General features: G+C 48.9%; 1 protein-coding gene across 1 annotated transcript in view; it reads left to right on the top strand.

Moving 5' to 3' along the window:
* Agrp (agouti related neuropeptide) overlaps nt 1–18,693 on the top strand; it is a 67,909-nt gene that overhangs the window by 26,882 nt on the left and 22,334 nt on the right. The gene's annotated exons all lie outside the window — the stretch shown is intronic.

An 18,693-nucleotide genomic window follows, 5' to 3' on the forward strand; every position in this document is an offset into this window, starting at 1 on the left:
ACTAGCTCTTGTAGACCAGGCTGGCCTTAAACTCACAGAGATCCGCCTGCCTCTGCCTCCCGAATGCTGGAATTAAAGGCTTGCACCACCACCGGCCCGGCTATCCCAGCATCTCTTACTTGAATATCCCTTGTCCACATCCAGCATGAACTATGCATTCCTGTGGACTGCTCACCCAATACAAGCCTTTATGCATCTTTCAGCTCCCATATCCATCACCCTAGCCTTATCGTATACTCTGGAATGCCCTTTTCTTAACTGTCCATACTAAGCCTCACTGTCCATAATCGCCAGTTTCTCCCATCACCATCACCATATCTGTTTGTTACCTGGGACTTCTGGTCCCCTGAACACAAGTCATTTATTCAGCTACCCACTGAATGGCAGCATGTGCCAGCCACTGGAGATATAGACCAGAATTTCAGACACCACTGTGCACAGAGATTACAGTCCGCCTCTGCTTGCTTTCTCTTCCAGCCCCCTCCCACCTTCCTTCCCTTACCTCTCTGCACATCCTGTTCCCAGCCTGCATTTACAGTCACTCTCTTTTAAAAGTATCCCTTTTTTTATTTATTACATATACAGTGTACTGCCTGCATATACGTTTGCAGGCCAGAAGGGGTCACCAGATCTCATTATAGATGATTGTGAGCCACCATGTAGATGCTGGGATTGAATTCAGGACTTCTGGGAGAACAGCCAGTGCTCTTAACTGCTGAGCCATCTCTCCAGCCCCCAAAGCCACCCTTTTATCTCTTGCCTGCTATTAGTATCCTCAGCACTCTACACTCCGTCTTGCGTGGCAGAAACCAAACCTGGCAAACTTGGCAAACCAACTCCCTGTTCCTGCTGCTCCTACACTCATCCTGAATTGAGCCAGGAGGTCTTGGCATAGCAGCTGGAATCAGTGCAATACTCAACCTCAGATGGTTCTCACTTCCTACCTGGGAAATTATCCTGTATGGTGCTAGTCTTTTTCTCCCTTCTCAGAGAAGATGGATGTCTCAGACTTTCTCTTCAACTTACCGGTAAATTCAGTCACTCTTACACTGAACGTGAAAGCAAGCCTGAAAACTCTCCAAAAGGCCATCAGTAATAAGAGAATCACTATGTGGTAAAAACAATGAAAAAGAGCTGGGCGATGGTGGCACACGCCTTTAATCCTGGCACTTGGGGGGCAGAGGCAGGCAGATCTCTGTGAGTTCGAGGGCAGCCTGGTCTACAGAGCTAGTTCTAGGACAGGCTCCAAAGCTACAGAGAAACCCTGTCTCAAAAAACAAAGAAACAAACAAAAAACAAAACAAAAAAATAAATGCAGTAATATGAGTGAATCTTACAGTATATCAACTAGCGACAGACATAAAACACAAGTAAGGCGATATGTATGGTTCCCTTGACAATGAATTTCAAAAACAGGTGAGAAAGTGCATGAGTGTGGTGCTGCATCCTATATCAGGAGGCAGGAGGATTGGACGTTCATGACTAGCCTAGGCTACATAAGACCCTGTCTCAAAAAACAAAAAGCCAGAAAAAGCACATAAAACCAATTTGTGATGGCAGAAGTCAGATTAGCAATTGTCCTGGTTGGTTTTCATAAACTTGACGCAAATCTAGACATATCTGGGAAGAGGAATCTTAACTGAGAAAACGTCTCCATCAGATTGGACTGTAAGCAAGGAGCATTTCCCTTTTCCTTTTTTAGACAGGATCTAGCTATGTAGTCTTGCTTGACTGGCCTGAAACTTGCTATGTAGATCAGACTAACCTTGAACTCATAGAGATCTGCCTGCCTCTGTTTCCTGATTTTTGGGAGTAAAGGCCACCATAACTGGCTCTGCATTTTCTTGGTTCATGATGAATGTGGAAAAGCACAACCTAACTGGGGGTGGTGCTACCCTTGAGCAAATGGTTCTGGGGTGTGTGAGAAAGTGAGTGAGCCATGGGCAGCAAGACAGTAAGTCACATTCTTCTATGGCTTATGTTTCAGTTCTGGCCTCCAGGTCCCTGCCCTGCTCGAGTTCCTGCCCTGACTTCCCTCAGTGATGAACTATTGTTACCTAGAAGTAGAAAATGAAACAAACCATTCCCTCCCCATGTTGCTTTTGGTTGTGGTGTTTTACTACAATAATAGAACCCTTATTCATACAGTACTTATCCTTAGGCTGTAACTGAAAGCAGGCAAAAGGGGTCTTCCGAAGTGTTAGCAATGTTCTATTTCCTGCTGTGGGTTCTATTTCCAGGTCATACATAGGTGTGTTCCATTACAAAATGTATCATGGGGGCTGGAGAGATGGCTCAGTGGTTAAGAGCACCTCCTGCTTTCCCAAAGGTCCTGAGTTCAATTCCCAGCAACCACATAGTGGCTCACAACCATCTGTAATGAGATCTGGTGCCCTCTTCTGGCCTGCAGGCAGAGTACTGGGAATACCGTATACATAATAAATAAATAAATCTTTTAAAAAAATGTATCATGATGTACTTTTAGGACAGACCTTTGTAGGAGGGGGATGGGGGAGGAGTGATGATGTCTTAGCTATATTTCCCGAGCTAGCCTCAAAACTCTTAGGCTCAAGCAATCTTGCTGCCTTAGCTCCTGAGAAGCTCGGACCTCAGGTGTATGCCACTGCTCCTAGCAACTTTCTGCATACATTAGAGTTCACCATATAGTTGGATTTTAAGTAAATAACTATACAGGGAATCTAGAATGTAGCTCAATGGCAAAGTATATGCTTAGTATGCTCAAAGCCCTGGATTCCATCCCCAGCAACACACACACACATACATACATGCACACACGCACACAGCGAATGAATAACTACAGAAAATAAATTACAGCTGGGCAGTGGTAGCGCACACCGTTAATCCCGGAACTTGGGAGGCAGAGACCGGCAGATCTCTTGTGAGTTCGAGGCTAGCCTCATCTACAAAACAGGCGCCAAGACAGCCAGGACTGTTAAACAGTGAAATCCTATCTCAAAAAACCACACAGGACATGCAAAATAGATAAATAAAATAAATAAATTACATCCCAATGTGTCTTGTGTCTTGCTCTAGCTACCCCATTCCTCACCCCACTGCTCCGTTCCTTTCTGAGTCAAGTTTCTGGAAGAATGGTCCACTTCCATTTCCTTGCCACACCCACCTACTCCTCTTCCTCTGCTGGCTGGCTTTTTGCACCCACCCCTCCTGTGACTCCTCCAGACAAGGTCAACAATGACCTCTCTGTTGCTGAATCAACCCAGTATCTAAAGTCTATTCCTTCTCTTGCTCTTTCTCAATAAAGTACTGGACTCGTGGCTTTCTTCCTCTTCATTAACCCCTTCCTTCCATGAATTTCAAGAAGCAGTGGGGCTGGAGAGACAGTCAGCAGTTAAAGAGCACTAACTGTTCTTCCAGGACCTGGGTCCAACTCCCAGCACCCACACGGCCGCTCACAACTGTCTGTAACTCCAGGATCCAACACCCTCTCACAGACAAACATGCAGGCAAAACACTAATGTGCACAAAATAAAATAAATTTTAGCCAAAAAAAGAAAAAAGAAAAATAAATAAATTTTAAAAAAAAAGGAAGCCACAGGGGCTGGAGAGATGGCTCAGTGGTTAAGAGCATTGCCTGCTCTTCCAAAGGTTCTGAGTTCAATTCCCAGCAACTACATGGTGGCTCACAACCATCTGTGATGAGGTCTGATGCCCTCTTCTGGCCTGCAGACATACACACAGACAGAATATTGTATACATAATAAATAAACAAACAAACAAACAAACATTAAAAAAAAAGGAAGCCGCATACTTCTGTTTTTCTGCCTACTTAACACCACACATTTTCTTTTCCCACAGAGAACCTGTTTCTCTCTTTATCCTCAAAGGGACTCCACTGTCCCAACCCTTGGGCCATGTACCTCTCCGCATCCTTATCTATCCTCAACCAAACCGCTCTTGTAAGCATTAGGCCTGCTTATCCAACTGCCTCCCAGACATCTACCCACAAACTAACCGACAATGTGTAGTGGCCTGTAAGGGGAGAAGAGCCGAGTTTGAGGTCACTGGACTGAACTGACCACTTGTCCAAGTTTTAACCATCCCATGACAGTTCTATTATCTATTTGCTCAGTTGTTCAAAACAGAAACTGGGAGTCATCCTTGGTCCTGCCGTGAGTTACACTCAACCTCCACTCAGTCGCCCACTCTTGACAGATCAAGCTTTTTGACGCCTCTGGATCCAGCCCTGGGGGTACAAGCTTATAATCCCATCTACCTGGGAGACTGAGGCAGAAGGGCCAAAAATTCATGCCTACCTGAGCTACAAAGTGAGTTCAAGGCCAGCCTGACTAACTTACTAAGACCCTATTGCAAAATTTAAAAAAAAAAAAAAGATTTTTTAAAAAATGTCTTTAGGTATAGCTCAGAGGCAAAGTGCTTGCTCAGCCTGCTTAAGGTTCTAGTTTAATGCCTAGTACACATACATACACACACACACACACACACACACACACACACACATTCAGAGTGTGTCTCTAGAGTCTGCACCCTCACAGCAGATCTGATCTATTTTCTTGGGGGGGGGGTTTCGAGACAGGGTTTCCCTGTGGCTTTGGAGCCTGTCCTGGAACTACTAGCTCTGTAGACCAGGCTGGTCTCGAACTCACAGAGATCCGCCTGCCTCTGCCTCCTGAGTGCTGGGATTAAAGGCGTGCGCCACCATCGCCCGGCAGCAGATCTGATCTATTACCAGCTCTATCCTAGCATCCAAGCAGCCTCCCATAGGCTCCCTGTCTCTCCCTATCCTGCAATCAACCATTCTTTATTCACTAAGACAATCTTTTGAAAATTCCAGTCACCAACAATGCCAAAAACAACAATAACAAACAATCCTGCCCCTTTTTGAGTGTTTCCTGTATGTCAGGCAATATTCTGAGCAAAGATCATTTAATTCCAGCAAGAATCCTATGTAGTTAGGTCTTATTAGCCCTACTTCACAGCTGAGCTCAACTGACTATATGTGACCTTGGGTGAGATGTTCGGTTGGCTTCCCTGTGTAGCTCTGACTATCCTGGAACGTGCTCTGTAGACCAGACTGGCCTCACAGGGACAAGACACTTCTTAAGCTTCTGGACTTCAGATACTCATAAGCATACTAACAACCACTGCCGGAAGCATGAAGTGAGATATCTCCATCTACAGGAGTGTTTAGGGGAGGGGGAAGTACGTGTAGTACACAGCAAGTATTAGCTGCTATTATTAGTGATTATTAATTTACCAAAGATTACACAGCCAGTAAGTGGCAGGACCCACATTCAAGCCTAGACATTCTGATCTAAGATTCTGAATCTTTAAAATCTCTCTATTCAGACTCATAAAAACTTCCAAAAAAAAAAAACCCCAATGAGAGCTACAGAGTAATTTGCCGGGCTGTGGTGGTGCACGCCTTTAATCCCAGCACTTTGGAGGCAGAGGCAGGTGGATCTCTGTGAGTTCGAGTCCAGCCTGGTCTACAAGAGCTAGTTCCAGGACAGGCTAGAAAGAAGTCACAGAGGCCGGGCGATGGTGGCGCAAGCCTTTAATCCCAGCACTTGGGAGGCAGAGGCAGGCGGATCTCTGTGAGTTCGAGACCAGCCTGGTCTACAGAGCTAGTTCCAGGACAGGCTCCAAAACCACAGAGAAACCCTGTCTCGAAAAACCAAAAAAACAAAAAAGCAAAAAAACAAACAAAAAAAAAAAAGAAGTCACAGAGAAACCCTGTCTCGAGAAACAAAACAAAACAAAACTTCACAGCTACCTCCTGCTCCTACGAATAAAGTCCTATGCTTCTTTCCCGGCCCCTGTCCTTCTCTGTACCAACTGTGACCCCTCCTGCCACACTCAAGGTTTTTAGCAAATCTGATCAGCAAACTCCATCCCTCCCATACCCTCTTCCACTAGTGTGTGTGTGTGTGTGTGTGTGCGCGTGCACGCGCGCGTGTGGTGTTGCTAGGTTCAACCTTAGGTTCTTAGGCAAGTGCACTCTACCAGTGAGCACTTTTCACTGCTCTTAGCCTAACTCCCTCTCCTTTTTCCTCTGTCTCCCTAACTTCTCCTTCTAGGAAGCCTGCTCTGGATTGCTTCCCCCCTTTTGGCACCTCTATAGCTTCCTCTCTCTGATCCTCAAGGCCACATAGCTAAGTGGTAGTTCTCCAGGAGACCCTATCTTCCCACCAGTTTAGACTCTCTGGGTCCTGGGGCCTACCTGCTTGCCCTCTGCTGTAATTTCCGGAGCCCTCCTCCAAGACCTGAGCATCTGGGAAGTGAAAGAAGGAGGGGCTGAGTGCGGAAGCTGGGCTGCCCAGTCTTCGGAACAGGATCCTGACCTACTGGAGGGTTAGATCCGAGGACACAAGTCTGAGTCTACTCTGATCCTCCTACCCAACCTACGATTCTTCTTTTCCCTTCCCAGTTTATTACATCACATACCATATGCATGGGTCAGGGGTTGCTCCCTGTGGCTGGGTCAGGGTGAAGGTGTCCTGGGATTCTGGATTCAGGGTGTACGGGTTATTCCATCCATTTTCTGTCCCTGGCAGCAGCTCTGCTGCCACTTAACCCCTATACTCAGGAACCATGAGTAACTGTTGGGAATACTAGCGCCACACCCACCTCACCATTAAATGGCCCCGGAGAATGTACAATTAACTGACCACTTTGGGGGGGGGCGGTCTCATCCCCTGTTGAGGTGGACAGAAAGGGTTGATACCTACTCCCATCCCTACCTAATGGAGAGGGACTATCTCAACTAGTGGGTGCTGGCTGCTAAGAGATGGGAGCCTTAGCTCCTGTCAAGTCCACAATGTGTTGGGGACATGGGAAAGAAAAAATCCAGGTCCCAAAGGTTATGAAGTGTGCAACTCAACAGTGAGTGGAATCCTCTTTCTTTCTTTCTTTCTTTCTTTCTTTCTCTCTTTCTTCCTTTCTTTTCTTCTTTCTGTTTTTCAAGCCAGGGTTTCTCTGTCTGTGTAGCCTTGGAGTTTGTCCTGTAACTCACTCTGAGATCAAATTGGCCTCGAACTCACATAGATCCGTCTGCCTCTGCCTCCCAAGTGCGGAGATTAAAGGCGTGCACCATCACCACCCGGCAGGGAATGGAATCTTAACTGCCTGCGTGAACCCAGTTTTTATAGACGCCCCCCATAGCTCCTGTGTGCCAAGACTAATACACCTGTGAGGGACGGAAAGTACGACTAACAGTACTGTCCATCTTGTGCAGTGGTCGGTGACACTAGCCATAGCCTCTCTGCAAGTCTCTGGGTCCAGCCCCTCTCAGCTGTAGGGCCACAGCAGACTGAGGTAAACAGAAGCTATAAATAACCCAAGCAAAAGGGTGACTGCGAGGGAGAAGGGGGTCGCGCGCAGAAGCCTGTCCCTGTCTCCAAGGAAACTGCCCCAAACCTAGCTGCTGACGTCATCTGGCAGCCACCAACCAGAACTGGCAATGAAAAGGGGAGGGGGCTTGCCGTGGCCTAGGACCCCCCCACCCCGGAACCGGGTGGAGACTGCTTGGTGGCCTCACTTCCTGCCGGCCTCCTCCCTGGTCAGCTGGTCACATTCTCTGTCCCGCCGCGCTCTGGGAGCTGGACAGCCTTCCCCAGCTAGGTCTGGCTAGGACGCGAGTCCCAGCGGTGGCGGATTGGGAACGCTCTGACTCACTCTCGCTTTCCTCGCCTGCTTTTCCACCTAAGCATAGCCTAATCCAAAACTCTGTATGCTCTCCTCCCTCTCACCCAAACCCAGGCCCCGGGACTGCTCATCCCGCTCTGCTGCCCACAGGACCCGGACAGGGTAGGAGGTAGACGAGGGAGCCATGCCAGTCCTTGTCCGGCTGTAGTGCTATGTAGCTCTATTACCGTTTTTCTCTTCCTATCCACCCCACTGTCAATACTAGGATGGTGGATAGTACAGGGACAAAAATTCAGATCAAATTCTTGTTCTCCTCGACACAGCTGTGTGACCTTGAGAACGATGCTAACCTTTCTGGCCCAGAGAGGTTAGCATCTGGTAACACCTACCAGATGGTCATAGACCTCCTCAAAAGACTGCATGCATGTCAGCTGGATACAGCACACCCAGGACACACGCAGCCACACAGATGGTGGCCACGGCACCGTTATTATTATATCAGATTGTTCACACGGGAGTCCAGTCTGCACATAAATCAGAACTGATCTGGAAGGGCCGGTAAGAGAGGTCAGATTCAGGCTTAACTCGGGATAGGAGGACAGAGGGTGTTGAGGCTGACTTAAGCGGGGCTCTAGTCCAGGCGAAAAACCCCTTCCCCAAACCAGTTCTACAGGATGCTCAATTCTGACTGTTTGCCGAGTCCCCATTGCAGCTTCCATTCCCAGGGAGAGGGTCTGGTCACCGACCTCCACCAGTGCGACCTTCTCCGGCTTCAGCTTTGGTTTGGGTGGGGAGTGTGGCCTCGGACAGGCTCAGTCACCTCGGGCCTGGCCCCAAAGCAGCTTGGGTTGAAAGGGCCAGAAAGACTAGCTCATCTGAGAGGTCCCCTGCACCCTGTCGCCCCCTTCCAATTCCCAGACCAGCCTCCCGACGCGCTGTGGGCAGCGCACGGTCGAGGGGGGGGAGGCAAACTAATCCCAGGCCCCGAGAGGCGCCGCAGGCTCGCCCTCGGGCCTGCCCACCACGGAGCCCCGGGGCACGGCCGCCGCGGCCTGCGCGAAAGGGAAGAAGGCGGCGGCGGGCGCGGCAGACCCGGAGGCGGCGGCTTTTGTGGGGCAAAGCTGTGTCCTCGGCGCCGGGGGTGGGGGTGGGGGAGGTGGGGAGGAAAGACACGGCGCGATCCGGGTCGCGAGAATGGGGTGAGGCGGGACCCGGTCGCAGATCCGGGAGTCGCTGGGCTGCGCGGGTGCGAGAGGCACGGGATCCACCGCCCGCCCCCTCTCCCGGCCATGGCTATTCGGAAACGGCGCGGACACTCACATGGCTGCGCTGGGCTTCAAGGACCTCGCGCTGTCGGTGCTCTCGGCGTTGCCTGGCCTGCTCGCGCCGCAGCTGCCGCTGTCGCCGCCGCCGGCGCCTGCCCCTCCCTCCGCCCCGCCGCCCCGCCCCGCCGAGCCCCACCTCCTGCGTTCCCCGAGGCTCCCGCACCCCTAAGGGGCGCCCACAGCTCGCTCCACCTTCGCGGGTAGACGGGCAGCGTGGTCTGCCTACCGTGTCAACCAGCTTGTGGGAGGGGAGACCTTTGGAAACCCGAAGGCGTCTGCGGGAACCGAGCGGCTTCCTGGGAATCTCAAGCAGACCTTAAAACTGGGGTAGGGGGCGCTAGGGAACCCCTCCTACTTGCCTCTTACCCAGATCTCTGCAGTTCTAAAGACCTCAGGCCCCCTTCCTGTCACATAAACAGGTTCTTGGAGCTGACACTGGAAGTTAGGGTAGTTGGAGAAAATGGTTAGGGTCTGGAAAGGCCAAAAGGGAAGTCGGAAGCCTAACCATCCCAACCCTCTGGATTGAAGCTCTGCCCGCTCCCATCCCTCCCCCACCTTTTCAGTCAGCTTCAGCTTCCCACTGTAGGGTCAGATTTATTATCTGGCTAATAAATCAGGGCCCATAGCCAGGCCATGCATGCATTCACCACTCACTGGGTACTACTTTCTATGGAGTTACAGATTTTGCTCCCTGGGATTTAAGTGGCTAACCTGGTAAACTCTGGGTATGCATACTGGAAACACACATTGACCCTCCAGGCTAAAGCCGCATCTCCAAGGCCAGGGCTGGCCCTTCCAAGAAATGGGTTATAGTTGAATAGAGAGCTGGCCTGACTGACCCCCATGGGGTAAACAGCTGACTCCAATCCTCTATCTCTCCTACTAATCAGATGCTACTAGCTCTCTCCAACCCTATGTCCCTGATCCTCCACCCCTTGGCTTCCCTGTAGCGCTTCATCTTTTGAAGTATGTCAGGCATACTCAAGGAGTGATTTGATGAATTTTAAGAGGTGCCCAGATTTCTGACCCTGATCCTGGTCCTGAAGGTTGATCTCACCAATCCAGTTTAGGTAGAACTGGGACTCTTGGGATACCAGCATCTTCATCCTCCCAAGCTGGGCTTGGATGCCCTTGTGAATGCCCATTCTCCCTCCTCAGTTCTTTTTTGTTGTTGCTTTATGTGCATTGTTATTTTGCCTGCATATATGTCTGTGTGAGGGTGTCAGACCCCTTAGCCTGGAGTTACAGTTACAGCTGTGAGCTGTCCTGTGGATGCTAGGAATTGAACCCAAGTCCTTTGGAAGAGCAGCCAGTGCTCTTAACCACTGAACCATTTCTCTAGCCTCTCTTCCCAGTTCTTCTTCTTCCTTTTTTTTTCTTCTGGTTTTTCAAGACAGTAATTCTTTATGTAATAGACCCAACTGTCCAGGAACTCACTTTGTAGAATAGGCTGGCTTGAACTCACTGAGATCCGCCTGCCTCTGCTGGTATTAAAGGCGTGCGCCACTACCACCCTGCTTCCGGTTCTTATCTGACCAGGTACTTTGCCTTTAACCTTGTAAAGCATCACTTTTACCCAGGCACACATTTGTGGTCAGAGGTTGAGCCTCTCTAGAAGTCTCAAAACTGACGTCTCTAGGCATCTGGCTAGTTCTGAAGTCACCCTTCGGCAAGTCATGCTTCAAGCACCTTCTCTACAGATAGCCTCCCCTCTTTCCATTGTGTCAAGCTTCTGGCCAATTCCTTTCATGCCTCATATCGGCACCAGATAGCAAGCAAGCCACGTGTGCTTAACGCGAGATTAAGGAAGCTGACTGTGGTCTCTAAGCATTGTGAGGCAGAGATCTCAGAAGTGCTTACCACCACGTCCTGGCTCCTAGTGAGAGTTGAAGAAACTATCAAACTAGTGAATGAGTGAGTATCAGTATCCTGCTCTAGTATTCTTCCCTCCCTTCCCTTCTTGTCCTCTTTTTTTTTTTTTCCTTCTGTCTCTTCTGGAAATCAAACCCAATGCCTTCTATACACTAGGCAAGTGCTCTCCTACTGAGCTACTTTTTGCCTTTGGTCCCCTGAGACCAGGTCTTGCTGCGTAGCCTAGGCTAGTCTCAAGCGCACACTATTCCTACTTCTGCCTCCCCAGTCTGGGATTTAGGGCATGTGCCACTCTACCTGGTCCCTAGTCCTCCAGGTTGTACCCACTTCACATTTTTAAATTCACTCCCCCACCCCCGTTACTAGTGCTCTGTCATTCCGTCATCCGCCAATGCTCTCCTTGAGCACCGAGAGCTAGGCAGCTTGACGGTGGCTGGAGTAACCATGGCATAGAGCTGTCCCTGTGTTGCCACCTCTGCGGAGCTCTTTCAAAGGCTGAAATCGTGTAATCCACTTTGAGAACTCTGCAGCCCACGGCCAGGTGCGTACTAGGCAGTCACTCTACCGCTGAGCTTTATTCTCAGCCTCAAAATCCCCACTTAGAAGAATTACCAGCAGTGGTAGCACACACCTTTAATCCTGGCATCCGAGCTGTAAAGGCAGGTGAATGTCCTTGAGTTCTGTGCCAGCCTGGTCTACATATAAAGTCCAGGACAGCCAAGGCTACAGAATGAGAGCTTGTCTCAAAATAAATGAAACAAAATGCATTTTTTGTTTTTAACTTTATGGGCATAGATGGTGTTTTTCATGCCTGATGACCTAGAAAGCAGAAAAGGTTGTCATATCCCCTGCAACTGGAGTTAAACGTGTTTGTGAGCTGCTCTGTGGGGACTGGGTCCTTTTTTTTTTTTTTTTTTTTTTTTTTTGGTTTTTCGAGACAGGGTTTCTCTGTGGCTTTGGAGCCTGTCCTGGAACTAGCTCTGTAGACCAGGCTGGTTTCGAACTCACAGAGATCCGCCTGCCTCTGCCTCCCAAGTGCTGGGATTAAAGGCGTGCGCCACCACCGCCCAGCTAACTGGGTCCTTTTTGAGAGCACTAAATGTTCTTAACCACTGAGCCATCTCTTAGTTCTCCCAAATCCTCATTTTTAATGGAAGATTCCACAACTCTTCACTTTCAGCCCCTCTGTCTTCTGTCTCTCTGTCCATTGTCACTGCTCCTATGATGACCTGGGTTACATTTTTTTTTTTTGTTCCTCAGTCTGCTTTTGTCACCAAAACCAAATGTTGGTTTCCACTCACCAATCAGAGCCATCTTTGAGATCATTAATTCAGTCATAGGTTCTCCTACCTACGCCATTTCCATGGATCCTCATTGCCATCCAGACTGTGACAGCACCCTAGAGAGATCTGGCCCAAGACAGCCTCTCTTCTTTATCGCCCTTCTCTGCACCGCATCTGTTCTACCTCAACTTCACCTATACCAGCTTGCTTGAAGTTCTTACTCTTGGCTCGGACCTTTCTCCTAACCTATCAGCATCCATCCCTGTGTATTGTTCTTGTCGATAGCCAGACCTGTGACCAGGAGCAGATGGGACTGCAGTGATGAGAGGCACACCTCTGAGTTTACCAGGCCCTTTCCCCTTCCAAGAGGCATCGAAGGAAGGGGAACATCTGAGGGCCATGGAATGCTTTCAGGCCTCTCCCCAACCGTGAGCAAGCAGGCCTTGGATGGAGAGAGCAGAAACTCACTTCCCAGGAGACACCTGAAGCTGAGAGGAGGCAAATGACTTTCCAGGTCATGTGATTAGGAAGGGCTAGGTCTGAGTTCCAGATTGGCTCCCTGACTCACAGCCAGTTTTGCTCTGTCCTAAGCACATCTTTTGCCAGGCACTGGCTTTGAAACTGAAGGAAGCATGGGCATTGCTTCTTTTTAAAACTTTATTTATACTTCGTGTATGAGTGCTCTGCTGTATCCCTGCATGCAGGCATCAGATATTATTATAGATGGTTGTGAGCTGCCTTGTGGGTGCTGGGAATTGAACTCAGGACCTCTGGAAGAGCAGCCAGTACTCTTAACCACTAAGCCATCTCTCCAGCCCCAGAATGGGCACTCCTAACCTAGAAGAGCTCATGTTCTTAGAGGCGTAGACCCAGGCCTGAGAAAAATCCCTTTAGCAGAGTCAGAGGATGATCAGGGCCCTGGTGCATGGTGCTGCCTGCTCCACTTTGGGGAACTATATATTCAAATTCAAAAAAAGAAAAAGAAAAGTCAAGAAAAACAGAAGCTTCCCTTATTTTTCCCCACAGGCCCCCACAGGTTACAACTCTGAGGCACAACTTCTCCTTGCTTTCTGGGAAAAGATAAAATAAAAATCTCTCCACTACCGTGTTGTTTTGTTTTTTTTTTTTGGTTTTTGGTTTTTTTTTGTTGTTGTTGTTTTTTTTGTTTTTCGAGACAGGGTTTCTCTGTGGCTTTGGAGCCTGTCCTGGAACTAGCTCTGTAGACCAGGCTGGTCTCGAACTCACAGAGATCCGCCTGCCTCTGCCTCCCAAGTGCTGGGATTAAAGGCGTGCACCACCACCGCCTGGCCACAAGGACTTTGGTACAATTCCTAGGTGAGTTGATAATAGCATGGGCCTAGCTGGAGGAAACGGAGAAGGAGGAGACTAGAAGAATTTAAAGGAATCTTTGGAAGGCAGAATGCACAGGTTGGTGCTTCAAGAACTCAGGAGAGGGCTGGAGAGATGGCTCAGTGGTTAAGAGCACTGGCTGCTCTTCCAAAGGTCCTGAGTTCAATTCCCATCAACCACATGGTGGCTCACAGCCATCTGTAGTGAGATCTAGTGCCCTCTTCTGGCCTGCAGGCACACATGCAGACAGAATACAGAGAATATACATAATAAATAAATTAATTAATTAAAAAAAAAGAACTCTGGAGAGGGAGAGAGGATGGTGCAAGAGCCCTGGTGTTTCCTTAATGGGGTGGGGAGGCCTAGAGAATTGAGTTAGGGGGACTGGGACATGGTTAGTTTAGGCAGGCAGCATCTGAGGGACATTCCCATAAAGCAGCTGGACACATGGGTAAAGGAAAGAGGGATCGAGGCTTGTCTCCCCCTCCTTGTTAACCCTCTTTGAAAGGTTTATCCCAAAGAAACAGTTGTTGAAGAAGGAAAAAGCTCTGTCTGAAAATATTACTCATTTGCTTGTTCAAAGGTAAAGAGATGACGTAGAGCTTCAGTGAGGGGATGCTGTGGCCAGTGGGAAGGGAAGGGCTGAGTAGGGTCAGAACTGGCTGGTAAGTGAGAATGTTAGATTTTTGAATATGTTGAGAGTTCCTGGTCCCTCAACACAACGAACACAGTGGGCAGAGAAAGCTCCAGAACAACCCTTATCTGCATCCGTTGCCCATGAGAGCTGTCAGCGCCTTCCCATGCTGGTAGACTGTCTCAAGCCCAGAGTCGTAATTTCTCTCGACTTTGTATTTACTTATACCATGAAAGATTTCGGTAAACTTGGCACTGTTTTGAAGAGCAAACATGGCCATTACTTATTTGGACAGCTCTGGGCTGCCTTCTGCGCTAGGAGGTGTAAGTTTATAGGCCAGGCAAGCAGGCTGACTTCCCTGGGGACTCGCCCAACACACCCAGCTGTGTCTCTGTTGTGGTCCTTGTTGGTCCAGTTTCAAGCCTCCAGGGGGAGCAGTGAGAGGGGGCCCTGCTGGTTTGGTAAGAGTAAGGGGTGGGGTGACTGTGTCTCTCTGGAGCTGGGCTGGGCGTCCTTCCTTCCTTCCTGACTCCTTTCTCCTAAGGGACAAGTGGGAGGAATGTCCTTGCCTCTCCCAGGTCATGGGATGAGCTGTTCCTCTAGGATCTAACTTAGGCCAGGCCTCTTAGGAAAGGGCTGTGGAGTTAAAAACTCGCATTTGTTTCTGAGTGTACCCTACTCCTCAAAATCTTCTGACGCAGGTGTAGTAGGGAGGCCAGGTGGACACCAGGCATCTGGTAATCCCTTCCTGTTCTGGACTGACTATGACTGGTCAATGAGGCTCCCCAAAGTGACCCCTGCCCTGTCAGCTCCAAGCTCCAATACAGAGTGAGCCTTTGGTGCCACCGTGTGGGAAGTATCCACAGTGCAGTTACAAACTTTGCCCACGCCAGGGGTGCCCCATCAATGGAGCAGTCTCCTTGAATAAGGACTGGGGTGTGCCCTGTACAACATGCTCAGTTGGTGTGTTCACCCTTCTTACACCCAAACTCGGTCTCAGTTCAGGCATCCTGGACCTCCACCATGGCCACAGCTGCTTCTTCAGGGAAACATAAATGGCGGATTACGCTGGTGCAGTGGGAGGACCCGAGAACCAGGGTGGGGTGTGTGTGTGTGTGTGTGTCAGGATAAAAATTAAAAAAAAAAAAAACTCCTCCACAGCCCAAAACCTTTTCAGGAGGGACATACATCCTCTGCCCCTTCTCTTCCTAGTCCTCACTCCTACCTGTCTCCATCTTTTCCTCTTTAGAAGGCTCTTCTGATTTCTGTAACTGCTACTCTAGGGTTTCTATTTGCTTCTCTCTGGTGATCTCTCTTTCAGGTTCTTGGGAGCTGCCTCCCCTTCCCTCTTCCTTGGTATCCCAACAATTTCCAGGGCCTAGCTTCTGAATCCACAGTAGCACCTCTTGGTTTAGCCTTCTCTCTCTCAGTCCTTACATTTAGGATAACCCTCGCACACCCCAAACTCGATCCCCTCACAATTGTACTCCCGTGTCTATCCCGCTGGCACCCCATTATCCTCCAAGAGACCCTCAACTTATACCACACTTCCACCTGGCCCTAGTGTCCTTCATTCCCCTGAGTTAGTCTAGTCTTCAGGGGTGGGTCGCCTCTATGGGTTGGACCTTGCCCATCTTCACTTTCTTACTGGTCCCTCATCTCTGGCCAGTTCCTCCCTAGGAGGACCTAAGTCCTGCCAAACTGAACTTCATGCTCTCTGAATGCATCCCCTTCTCTCCTCTCTCTCTGTTTTGGTACAGAGTCGTCTGTGCACTTGAATGACTTTTTCCCCCCTTCTTTTCTGGCTGTGATATCAGTGCCTTTTCGATCATTCCTATGGACTCCAGACTTGGTCAGGAATCTTTTTCTGTGCCCTCAAGATGTCCTACATTCATTTCCTCTATCACTACCTGATCTGCTTGTTCTTACCTAGAGTACTCTACTCCAGGGCCACGTCTAGGCTGAATCACCTGATTGTCCAATTTTCTATGTCCAGAAAACCCAGATATATATAAAGTTGAGTTCTAGGGAGAGGAAGGCCATGATTACTGGTCATCAGAGTAAACCAGTGGCCTAGCTGATCTGGGACCCAAGACTTACCTTCCTCTCCTGGACTTCTTTGCTCCCCAAGATGACATTGTAAAGTGAGTTAGGATCCTTGAAGGCCTAATAAAACTCGATAAGAAGAGAATCTTTCTAGGTGCTCTTGTCCTTGGGAGACAGCAGCCATTAGCTCAGGCTCATTAGAGTCCAGGGGGCTGTCCCAGGACACCAAGAGAGCTAGTATACAGTGACCACAGGTCAACACATCTGATAATATCCTTGTGAGACTCCCTTTTCCTTCAGGGCTATGAAGTAGGAGTGCCTGAATTCCTAAAGGATGCTGGTGGCAGCAGTTATGGTCCCTAGGTTAATTATTTCTAATGTCATACGGAAGAGAATGTGCTGAGTGTGACCTCCCCCACTCAACATTGGCCTTAGAGGGCACCGATCTCCCCAGACCTGTTCTACCCACTACCAGACTGACGTTTAAGGTCATTTCAATATCCCTCAGGCCTCTGAACCACCATTGTGTTCCAGCAACATGAGAGCTCTCCTCTGAGAATTCGGGGTCCTACCTTGGGTCTTTGACACTGCTGTGTCCTCTGCCTGCCCCTTGCTCAGAGAGCTCAGTAAACAGAAACAAATTGTTCTGGAAGGGAACAAAAAGTGCCAAAGAGGATGCCTCCTGGCACTTAGGAAGTGCCCCTTCTACCTTAATAAATTTACAACGCAAACAACCCAAAAATAGAATACAAAGGATCCACCCAGTTTTTTCTTGTACTTCTGTTCCTCAAACTTCTTTCCTTGAAGTTCTTTAGAACAGCCACCCACATTTCCACCATTGTTCCCTCCCCAACCTTCCTCCTTGTCACTCCGTACAAGTGTGTGGACATGCGCAGTGAATACCTGCTGGGCTGTGAGTGGTTAGAAGCCTGGGACACTGAGGTATTTCTCACACTTACCTTGCCTGGATGGTACCATCTTGGTCACTTGCTCCAGATTGCCCAGATGTACAAAGTCCCTCTTGCCTGAACAGCCAAGATTCACTCGCCTTCCCTGGTCTTTCTGGCTGGTGTTTTTCCTCTGCATTTCCAGCACCGAACAGTAGCTTAACAGCTTCACACTAAAATGGAAAACTTTCCCAGAGATCCCATCTTGCTTGCTTCCTGGAATCTGCTTTCCATCTCCCCTGGCCTGCAAAGCCCGTGACTCATTTACGCAGCAGCCAGCAGTGCCTTCTCCGCTGGGATTTCTCACAGGAAACCTGAGAGCCACTTTTCACGCTGCCTGCTCTTGGCCCTGGCTTTTCTTATCTAAAACCCTGATTTGCTCTATCGGGAGAGGCAGTAGAGTTGTTACTTTTTCTCTAGATTTGGGCACCCTCATTAAAACAGGGCTTTGTATCCCAGAGGCCCAGGGTGGACCTTTTGCAGGACCTTCCAAAGCCCAACAATCACAACTCATCTTTGTTGCTGTTTCTGCACAATGACAGTCTTTAGATCACCCTAGAAATCTAGAAAACTATGGGATCTGCACACACACACACACACACACTTTGGAGAATCATAGACTATTTCTATCACAGCCTGGTGAGGGGTAGGGTGGGATTTTGACAGACCTGACAGATGGGGTTCCCATCTGAATGGAATGTGCACCATCTCTGCAAGTGTTTGCAAGGCTGGGGGAGTGCTTGTGTTGAATTCCTGAGGGTTGTCAAACGCCCCGGTAGAATTTTAAAAATGCTTTGTTGTTGCTGTTTTGTTGTTTTGTTGACAGGGTCTTGCTATGTAGCCCAGGCTGTCCTGGAACTCACTATATTGCCCAGGATGGTCTCAAATTCTTGGTGATTTTTCTATTTCAGTCTCACAAGTGCTGGGATTTCAGGTGTGTGCTCCCTACTCAACTCAACATATATTTTACAAATATATTGGTGAAAGAAGGCAGAGTAATGAATGTGGGTAATGATTTTTATTTATTTATAAGACAGGGTTTCTCTGTAACAGCTCTGACTGTCCTGGAACTCACAGAGAACCGCCTGCCTCTGCCTGCCTTGTGCTAGGATTGAGGGTGTGTGCTACCACCACCCGGCTTAGAGTTCACTCTGTCTTCATCATTAGTAGCAATTACCATGTTTCTTCTAGTACTAAGGACTGAACCCAGGACTCTGGGTATACTAGTGCACTCCCACTGAATTAGATCTCCAGCCCTATTTTTATTTTGAGACAAGTTTTTACTAAGTCTATCAAATGGGCCTTGACTTTTCTTTTTTTGAGAAGGTTTCTCTGTGTAGCTCTAGCTGTCCTGGAACTCACATTGTAGACCAGGGCAGTGTCAAACTCAGAGATTCATCTGCCTCCTCTGTCTCCCAAGAGTTGAGACTAAAGGTGTATGACGTCAGGACCAGCAGGCCTTGAACTTTTGTTTTGTTTTGTTTTGTTTTTTGGTTTTTCGAGACAGGGTTTCCCTGTGGCTTTGGAGCCTGTCCTGGCACTAGCTCTGTAGACCAGGCTGGTCTCGAACTCACAGAGATCCACCTGCC

Source organism: Microtus ochrogaster, chromosome 4 (assembly GCF_000317375.1).
Source record: "Microtus ochrogaster isolate Prairie Vole_2 chromosome 4, MicOch1.0, whole genome shotgun sequence".
In the NCBI taxonomy this organism is placed as follows: Eukaryota; Metazoa; Chordata; class Mammalia; order Rodentia; family Cricetidae; genus Microtus; species Microtus ochrogaster.